Genomic DNA, 10,155 nt, shown 5'->3' with positions numbered 1-10,155 from the left:
GATACAGGCAGCACAAATTTTGGATGAGCTGAAGTTTATGGAGGGTGGAAGATGGGAGGCCAGCCAAGAGATCATTGTAATAGTTGAGTCTGGAGGTAACAAAGGCATGGAAGAGGGTTTCAGCAGCCGATGGGCTGAGGCATGTGCGGAGATGGGCAACATTATGAAGGTGGACGTATGCGGTCTTAGTGATGGAGAGGATATGGGGTTGGAAGCTCAGCTCAGGGTCAAATAGGATGCCGAGGTTGTGAACAGTCTTGTTCAGCCTCAGGCAGTGACCAGGGAGGGGGATGGTGTTTGGAATGGAGTTTCTGGCGGGTCCCGAAGACAATGACTTCGGTCTTCCCAATATTTAATTGGAGGAAATTTCTGCTCATCCAATACTGGATATTGGTCAAGCAGCATGACAAATCAGAAGCAGTAGAGGGGTCAGTAGAGGTGGTGATGAGGTAGACCTAGAAGTTGTCAGTGTACATGTGGAACCTGACATTGTGTTTTTGGATGATATCGCTGAGGGGCAGCATGCAGATGAGAATTAGGAGGGGGCCAAGGATAGATCCTTAAGGTACTCCAGAAGTACCATTGGCGGAAGAGAAGCCTTTGCAGGTTATTCTCTGGACAGACAGGAATGGAACCAAGTCCCACCAAGCTGGACAAGGGAGGAGAGGCTTTGAAGGAGGATGGTGTGGTCATCCATGTCAAAGGACCCAGACAGGCCGAGAAGAATGAGCAGGGTTAATGCATCATGGGCACAGTCACTTTGTGACTTTGAGAAGGGCTTTTTCAGTGCTGGGGCAGGGGCAGAAACCTGATTGGAGAAGTTCGAACATGGAGTTGTAGGAACGATGGGGAAGGATTTGGGAGGTGATAACAGCAGGAGAACAGGCTGATTGTTTAACTTTCTTTCCTGTCAGCTGTGCTGTGGTTCACTGATAGAGTTTTATTTCTGTTCTACAGCCCTTTCAAACCTCAGTCGATAAAAACAACTTTGAGGAGATGGCTAACATGAAGAAGTCTCAGATGCTTGAAGATGACAGGTTCCAGAAACAAGAGGCGTCTTTTGGAGAGCAACAATTTTACAGGGACGACAGTGAATATCAGCAGGTACCAGATGATTTTAATGAGTACATGTGCCAGATTGAGGGAGAATGGAGGATGAGTAGGACACTTGCATCACCACAAATGAAGCATCTCCCTTGGGCAAGGTCCCTCAGGAAGGAAAAGGAAGTGATTAAAGGAACAATGTTCGAATGCCGCAGTATCGGCTCACTGAGTTCAAGTCAGATTAAAACCATACAAACTTTACATCAATCTTTATAGAATATTCTATATCCATGGACTCAATATAATGACATTAGCGTGGTTATGTGGCTGAGCGGCCTGGATTAAGGTTCCATTCTCTGCGGGGGCATGGGTTTGAATCCCACTGCTATCAGAATTTATCACAGATATGATGGGCCGAATGGCCTCATTCTGTCCTGTATCATACTATGAAATACAACAGTGTATAAAAACCTCAGTGATGTAGAGTATCAATTTAAAATAATTTACACCAAGTTGTTGTTGTAAAAATAATTTACATTTAATCTCTATATTGACCTGTGTCAAGGACATGTCGTCTCCCTGACATTCTTAATATCAAAATATATTATTTTGCATCTTTTAATTTTTCAGACATTTTTTGCTCACAATCCATTTTATTATTTATTAACAAATTCCTGTCTATTTTTCAGCGTTTTTCATACACTATCAATCAGGCACCCTATATTTCTAAACAAGTTACTGCCACATGGTATTCCACTAAAACCTGGTCCATGGCTTTCTAGTTTTTGTTCAAATAGTTACAGTTTTCTTTTGAATATCGGTTCTCCAGGGTTCTGTCCTCTCCTCACTATGTTCCTTCTCAATGTCAACAATCTCTTCCACTCAGCTACAAACTATTTATTCTTGCTGCTAATTCCACTCCACACGATCAACTTCCTTTAGATTGTGCACAAAACTTTCAGACCTCGAGGTACATCACCATATTTTGATCTCTTCCATGCTTTTTGATGGGGCAGTGACAATCCAATTTCTTTCTATTCTTCAAAGATACAATTTCTTCAGTTTCCTCACAAGTACAAACAATGCCATTTATCTTTGATTGCTTTACCTTAGTCTTTCTGTCTTCATCTATTGATATTCTTGACTTCAGTATCTTTTCTGATCTCAAGTGGAAAACCCAGGCATCTCCTGCATTACAAAAACTGCCCTTTAAAAGTCAGTTTCCATTTTTGTGCTGAACATTTGTCCCCTTAGCAAGCCTTAGAACTCTAAAAGCCCAAGTCCATTCAAAACATGACTATTGCTCTCATATCGGAGAGACCTCTTCTGATACCTCACTTCCACTGTGGGATGGGATATAAAAAAGTATATCATTCTGACAGCTAATCCTTTTCTGACCACCAGCCTTCAACCTTTTACGTTCCATTGGAATCTTTCTTACCTCTCACTATTTTATCAATGTTATCATGGTCAGTGCCTCATTCAGCTTTTCTCTCCTGTTTCTCCTATACTGCAAAAGGGCACCCACCACACCCGAACTCATCCCTGCATCCATATCATGTTGAAATCAAGAATTATCACACTGTTTTCAATGCTAACTTACCTTCCAGAATACTGTATGTTAAATCTGAAGCTAAGTGTCACTCAAACATTTCCTGACCTACCTCATTGTCACTTCTGCTCTTTTCAACCTGGGTAGTGTCTGCCTCTATATTTTCAATCCTTCACCTGGATGGAAGGGAGAAAAAACACTTAACGTACTCTGTGGTGAGACGTGGGTGGCCTCCGATTGGCATAGCCCTGGGAAACTTAGTGTATGCCAATGATGAAAGATTTAACAATACTATTAAATGAAATCATATTAGTGTACACCTACATGATGATTTCTTCATAACATACAAGATTAAGTGGAGAACACAATTAAGATCAGGCAGTTTTCCTCAAATCCAACTTAAATGTTGCTGCTATGCAGCACAATGTTTTTCAGTGAGTTAAAAGACAACGTCCACACCATAGGGGCATTATTCAGAGATGTGTTCCTTTATACAATTCTTTCGAATATAAAATGAAAAATTCTAAAATTCAATTTTAGTGCATAAATTATGTCATGTAATTAGCAGAAACGTTCCTTGAAAAGAAATAACATTTTATAAGTTGAGAACAGATGCTTCTTTTATACTGAAAAATCACAGCACTTAAACTCATTGGGGTATAGATTCTGCAAGGGTTCCTCTTGATTGTCCACCATAAATTTGTTAGAAACTCCAGAGAAATGGTGTAAATAGCCATTTGCGCCATTTCTCCAGGGTTTCTGATGATCTTCCGCTGAAGCTGGACTATTTACCCCCTGATCTCCTATTAGTATCAATGCCAATAAATCTTAATTTTACATGCTGTAGAATAAACATTAAAACATGGAAGGACCATAGGCCATTCAACCCATAGGCTCAACCCAACTTATTTGATCTCTTGAGGAAAGTGACCTACTCAAACATAGGTAAAACCCCAAGAAGATCAATCTCTGTATTCTTTTTATTTCTAAGGCAATCTTCTAAAACCGGACATCTAATGGTATAATCTACTTTATTTGACACTGAACAAATACGTTCCCCAAATGACAACGCCACAGGTCCACTGGTAAGGAACCAGTGTGTTTCACAGAGCAGTTAATCACGTACAGCAACGACTGGTAGTTATAGAGCACCTTCAAAGGAATAAAACGTCCAAAGGCATTTCACAGGAGCGTTATCAAACAAAATTTGACATCGAGCCACAGAAGGAGATATTAGGACAGGTGGTCAAAGAGATAGGTTTTAAGGAGCGTCTTTAAGGAGGAGAGAAAGCTGGAGATGCAGAGAAGTTAAAGGAGGGAATTCCAGAGCTTAGGAACTAGGCAGCTGAAAGCACGGCAGCCAATGGTGAAGCGATGAAAATCAGAGATGCGCAAACGGCTGGAATTGGAGGAGCGCAGAGATCTCAGATGGTTGTAGGGCTGGAGGAGGTTACAGCGATAGGGAGGGGCGAGACCATGGAGGGATTTGAAAACAAGGATGAGAATTTTAAAATCGAGGTTTTTCCGGAACAGGAGCCAATGTAGGTCAGTGAGCAAAGGGGTGATTGGTGAACGGGACTTGGTGCGAGCTAGTTGTGCAGCAGTGTTTTGGATGAGCCCATGTTTATGGAGGGTGCAAAATGGAAGGCCAGCCAGGAGTGCATTGGAATAGGCAAGTCTTGAGGTAACAAAGGCAACTCATGTTGAAGTGCTACGTCTTCATGTTGGCATGAAAATGGAGAGATATCTTAATTCCACCCTATTTCCCCTGCTCACACCCTCCGTTCAGTCTTCCTGGCCCCAGGTTCTGGAACTCTCTCCCAGGTTCAAAACTTCCCTGAAATCTACCTTGTCAACCATGCTTTCAGCTATTTCCTCTTATTTCCTTTCTATTTCTGCTTAGGACTGCCTCTCATCAGCACTTGGGACATTTGTTACTTTAAAGGCACTGTATAAATGTAAGTTGCTGTTGTCCGTGGAAAAGAAATTGTTCTGCCAGCAGAAATTTTAGTGCTGTTTTGGGGTACGATACAGTGGAGAATACCAGACCAAATCATTCTCTAACCTCGTCAAAATTCCACTTTTCTTCCACAAACTGGAAGTCAATCCCCTTTTCGATTCATGGCCATGATCCTAATTTTTCAGAAGATGATAACAATTTTTTAAAAACCTTTTCAACAATTGACCTTTATGTGACTCTGAAGAGTGTGACAAGTTAACTTGCTGATTGTTTTGCATTTAATATCACTGGTGATATTGGTACAACCAGAAACTGGGATTTTCTCAGACAGTGTTGTGAGAAAGCAAAGCTTATGGTGTTCACTTATAAAATTGAGAGGAAGTTAGTAATTTAAAGGCCCAACATGCTTCTTCCAGACGTACGTTTGCAAACAGTTACATAAAATTATGTAGAAATCACAACATGGAAACAATCCATTCTGTCCAACCAGTCCGTGTTGGTGTATACTCCACATGAGCTGTAGTCCTAATCCCATGTACCCGCTCAGTTCTCATGTCCCTTTATTCCCTTTTCTAACCTTGTTCTAGACTCCCTCAATCACAGGGAAGAGTCTGTTTTTAATCTACAAGGTCCTATCCCTTCATAATTTTAAACACCTGCATCAAATCACGCCTTAATCTACTCTGTTCTAATGAAAACAGCCCCAATTTTTCATGTTTTGCTTCGTGTTTATATTTCCTCATCCCAGGCTCCCAGGCAGCATCCTATATCTTCTCCATTGCCTGTATATCTTATAGTGTGATGTTCAGAACTACACATGGAACTGTGGTTTTATTAAGTTTTTATATAGATTCACCAAAACATCTGAACTTTTATATTCTACACCTGTTGCCATAACTCCCAGTATTCAATTAACATTTTTACAGCCTTATCCATTGGAAGTGTTGTTTTTAATGTCTTGAGAAACTGGACCCCGAAATCTCTCCACTCTGCCACATCACCTAAACTTCCCCCAAAGTATAATTATTACTTTTATTTATTCATCAAAATGTATCACCTAACGCTAACATTGAATTCCATCTGCCACTATTTTGCCCATTCCACCATCTTATCAATGGCCCCTTGGAGATTCCTTTGGTCCTCAGAATTATATACTATGTCTTCAATTTAACAAATTTTTTAAAAAGTGAATTAAAGGATTTGAAATAGCCTTGATGACTAGGAGCATCTGGATGCTTGATAGAATGGAAGGTGCATGATCTATTGGAGAAAGGCTCGATGAACCATGAGGCTCTTTCTTATTTCATGTGCTCTTGTGCTCTTACGTTCTTGAAATCTGTCCCTGCTATCGAAGACAATACCAATCAGATTAAAACCGCATTAACTGAGATTTGTAATCAATGTAAAGCCTTTATAATTATATTCCTCAATATGTGCTCCTACCAAGAAGGCGCTTTAGAGTGAACATTGGAACAAAAAAACATTAAGTTGGGGTACACAATGAATGTAGAAGTGTAAGAAAAATAACATGGCAATATATGTTGAATAGACTCTGAATACAAAGGCCTTTATATATGTGAATCCTTTAAAAAGAGGTGGAAGATGGGAAGCCAGCCAGGAGAGCATTGGAATAGTCGAGGCAGGAGGTAACAAAAGCACGGTGAGGGTTTCAGCAGCAGATGGACTGAGGCTGAGACAGACAATGTTACGGAGATGGAAGCAAGCGGTCTGTGTGATGGAGAGGATAAGGGGTCTGAAGCTCAACTCAGGGTCAAATAGGACACCGAGGGTGTTGGACAACAAAACAGTCTGACAATAAAAGAGGCAGTGGAGGGGTCGAGAGAGGAGGTGGTGTGGTAGAGCTGGGTGCCATCAGTATACATGTGGAACCTGACGTCATGTCTTTGGATGATTTTGCCGAGGGAGAGCATGTAGATGAGAAATAGGATGGGGCCAAGGATAGATCCATGGGGGACTCCAAAGTTAATGGCGCTGGGGCGGGAAGAGAAGCCATTGCAGGAGATTCTCTGGCTACGACTGGATAGATAACAGTGGAACGAAGCAAGGGCAGTCCCACTCAGCTGGAGAACAGAGGAGAGATGTTGGAGGAGGATGGTGTGGTCAACCGTGTTAAAAGCTACAGAAATAAAGACGAGGAAGGATAGTGCAACATGGCCACAGTCACAGAGGATGTCATTTTTGGCTTTGATTGGGGCATTTTCAGTGCTGTGGCAGGGGTGGAAACCTGATTGGAGAGGTTCAAACATGGTGTTGTGGGAAAGTTGGCCGACAGGTATGGGGACAACAGCATTGCCTTCTGTTCCACAGCGGCAGATAACGCACGGTGTCTTTTGGAATACAGGCAATTGCAGGCCACACAAACTGCACAGTGTCTCCTCTTCACTCCTACAGCTGCTCTGTCAGTTGCGTTATGTGTATCTATGAACGCTGCTCATCCTCCTTCCATTGCTCCTTCTCTTCTTCATTCAAAACAAAGAGATCACAAGAGAACTAACGATCCTCCTTGTGGCTCATCTCTGCACTGGCCACAGCAAATCAGTAGCTCCCTTGTGCCTCAGTGGCCGGCATTGCACAAGGGAGTCAAGGTGTGGTCTGAGCAGCAGACTAAAGACCTAGACTTTCCTTATGAAAGGGCGAGTGGGGCTCTGAGGGATGAGGGGGGTGAGGTGAGGTGAGGTTTGTCCCCCCCACATCAGCACCCTCAAGATGCAGCGTGGGGGCAGTAGTGACGGCGACACTTCACCTGTCCTCCCCCTCGGGTGCTGAGCTGAGATGACACAATGGGACTGTTCACCTACTTACTTCCCCGTTTTAATGGATGGCTCCGTCATCTCGAGGGGCTGTTCCCGGCTCCGACTGTTGCCTTCTATCTACATTTCCTCTCTTGAGTCTGTCTCTATGGAGAAGCTGTTCCCAGCTCTGAATTTCTGCAGCTTTTAAAATCCTGGTTAAAATTAAAAGTTTCAAAGCATTAACGGTTCTTTTCACTCATTTTATCTGTTGCTGTTGATTTAAAATTAATATTTTGAAACAATATGATGAAAAGATCTCCGAAGGTTCATGAATGTAAATTTAAAAGGCACTGATTGCTATTGGAGTGGATTCTGACGAATAACAAACTGAACACCCCTCCTTCAAAAATAACTTTCCAACTTCCTATTGCCCCTCGAGGGCTCAGTAATACAACGCCCCCCCCCCAGCTGTGAGATGCTCTCAGCTCCACCCAGCACAAGCTTTGACCTCAGCTCCTCCCAACCAAAAGACCAGCAATCCAGATGTTTTTTTAATTAATTCTCAGTGTATCGGCTGGCATTTATTGCCCATCCCTAGTTGCCCTGAGAAGGTAGTGGTGGGCCTTCTTCTTGAACATCTGCAGTCCATTCTTTGTAATGAATGGTTTGATACAACTGATACTTGCTGGACCACTTGAGAGGGCATTTAAGAGTCAACCATGTTGGTGTGGGACTGAGCTCACACATAGGCCAGAGTGGGTGAAGGCAGCAAGTTTCCTTCCCTGAAGGGTGTTAGCGAACCAGTTGAGTATTCATGACAGTCCGACAGCTTCATGGTCACTTTTACTGATACCAGCTTTTTATTTCGAGAGTTTTTAAACAGAACTCAAATTCTCAAACTGCCCTGATAGGATTTGAACTCACCTTCTCTGGATTTTACGTCCAGGCATCTGGATTACTGGTCCAGTAACATAACCACTGCAGTAATTTACACACATCACAGATCAAAGTATGGAAAGAGACACTGGTTTGATTTTAAATTAACAAATCAGGAGACTGGAACCTGTCCCGTATATTTGGAAACTGCACAGGAAGCTGGTGTCCAGATTGTTTCTTGTTGAGGAAGAGACTTGTCTCGTTCCCATGTTCATGTCCCAGTTTTCCCTGTCTCCTGTGGACTGTAAGCATTGGGAGGTGTGTTCTGTTGGTGAGCAGCCCTGTAGAAATGGAACTCCTTGCTGTCTGCCTGACTCAGCCCCTTGATGTGTAATGTCCTGAACATATTGGAGATTTGACAGCTCATTGAACAGTCTGAGCACTGGATTCTTGTGAAGTTACACCGTAATAAAATTCCCGGTTTCCAGTGTCATGTAATTGTGCTTTAAAACTGGAAAGTAATTTCCTCACTGAACCTGCCGACATTGGAAATAAAAACAGAAAATGCTGGAAAAGCTCAGAAACAAAAGATCAGTCTCGAGAAGCTGCAAATGGCAACATCAGAACCATTACCAGCAACTGCATTCCAATAAATAAAAAAAAATTAAAATTGGGAGCATTGGTTATGATCTGAAGTTATTGAAATCAATGTTGAGTCCGGAACGTTGTAAAGGGCCTAATCGAAAGATGAGGTGCTGTTCCTCGAGCTTACGTTGAGCTTCATTGGAACAGTGCAGGAGGCCGAAGACAGAGAGATCAGAGTGGGAGTGGGACAGGAATTAAAATGGCAAACGACCCGCAGGTCAGGGTCACACTTGTGGACAGAGCGGAGGTGTTCAGCAAAGCAATCACCCAATCTTCATTTGGTCTCCCCATTGTAGAGGAGACCGCATTGTGAGCGGCACATACAGTGCAGTAATTTGAAAGAAGTACAAGTAAATCGCTGTTTCACCTGGAAGGAGTGTTTGGATGTGACTGATCCTGGTACGGGTGTACAATCAGACTCACTTCCAACACTTAGAAAACACAACAATGAGCGAAAGGCCTGGTTCACAACCTCCAAACCCAGTGTTCTCCAGTAACCAGAGCTTCTTTCCTTAATGGCTCTTGAGAATTCTTTAGTTTCAGCTGGTGGTACAACCCCTGAGAGAGATCTGCCTCATCATTCATTACTGCCCAATCACAGACGTGGAGTAATAAGGCTGCTATTTAATATTAAGCTTCAAAGAACAATTAGTGAATGGAGACTAGAAAATAGTCTCCAAATATTGGGGTGACATCCAGTGGTGTAATCACATCTGGACAGAATGACCACAGGCTCAGTGGGAATATTCCTGCCCTGGGTTGGTTTGGGTCGCATTCTAGACAGACTTGGCGAGCGGAGACCAGAGCATTGGCTCTGAATACTGGGTTGATGTCTGGTGGGGTACTTTCGTCTGATGGGCGCAGTTGACCAACACCACCCCCCCCCCCCCCCCCGACCATTGTAAAGGGTATGTGGGCCTCTTTATCCTTGCTACAGTCCACCTAGGAGAAGGTAGTCCGAAGATAAAAACCATGAGGAAGGCAACGGGAAAATCTTCCCTCATAAGTGGCTCAAGAATCTCATGTGTGAGACTTGAGTTAGGACCTGTTCTGGGGGCAGAACACAATGTCCAGATGGACATCACTTTCCAAATTGACACTCGTTGAAAAGGTCATGGACAGGTATAGAAGATAATCAAAAAGACTAGTGGAATGCTGGCCTTTATATCTAGAGGACTAGAATACAAGGGGGTAGTTCACACCTGGAGTACTGTGTTCAGTTCTGGGCACCGCACCTTAGGAAGGATTTACTGGCCTTGGAGGGAGTGCAGCGTAGGTTTACTGGAATGATACCTGGACTCCAAGGGTTAAATTATGAGGAGAGA

This window comes from Heptranchias perlo, chromosome 4 (assembly GCF_035084215.1).
Source record: "Heptranchias perlo isolate sHepPer1 chromosome 4, sHepPer1.hap1, whole genome shotgun sequence".
In the NCBI taxonomy this organism is placed as follows: Eukaryota; Metazoa; Chordata; class Chondrichthyes; order Hexanchiformes; family Hexanchidae; genus Heptranchias; species Heptranchias perlo.
This window is presented reverse-complemented; position numbering follows the sequence as displayed.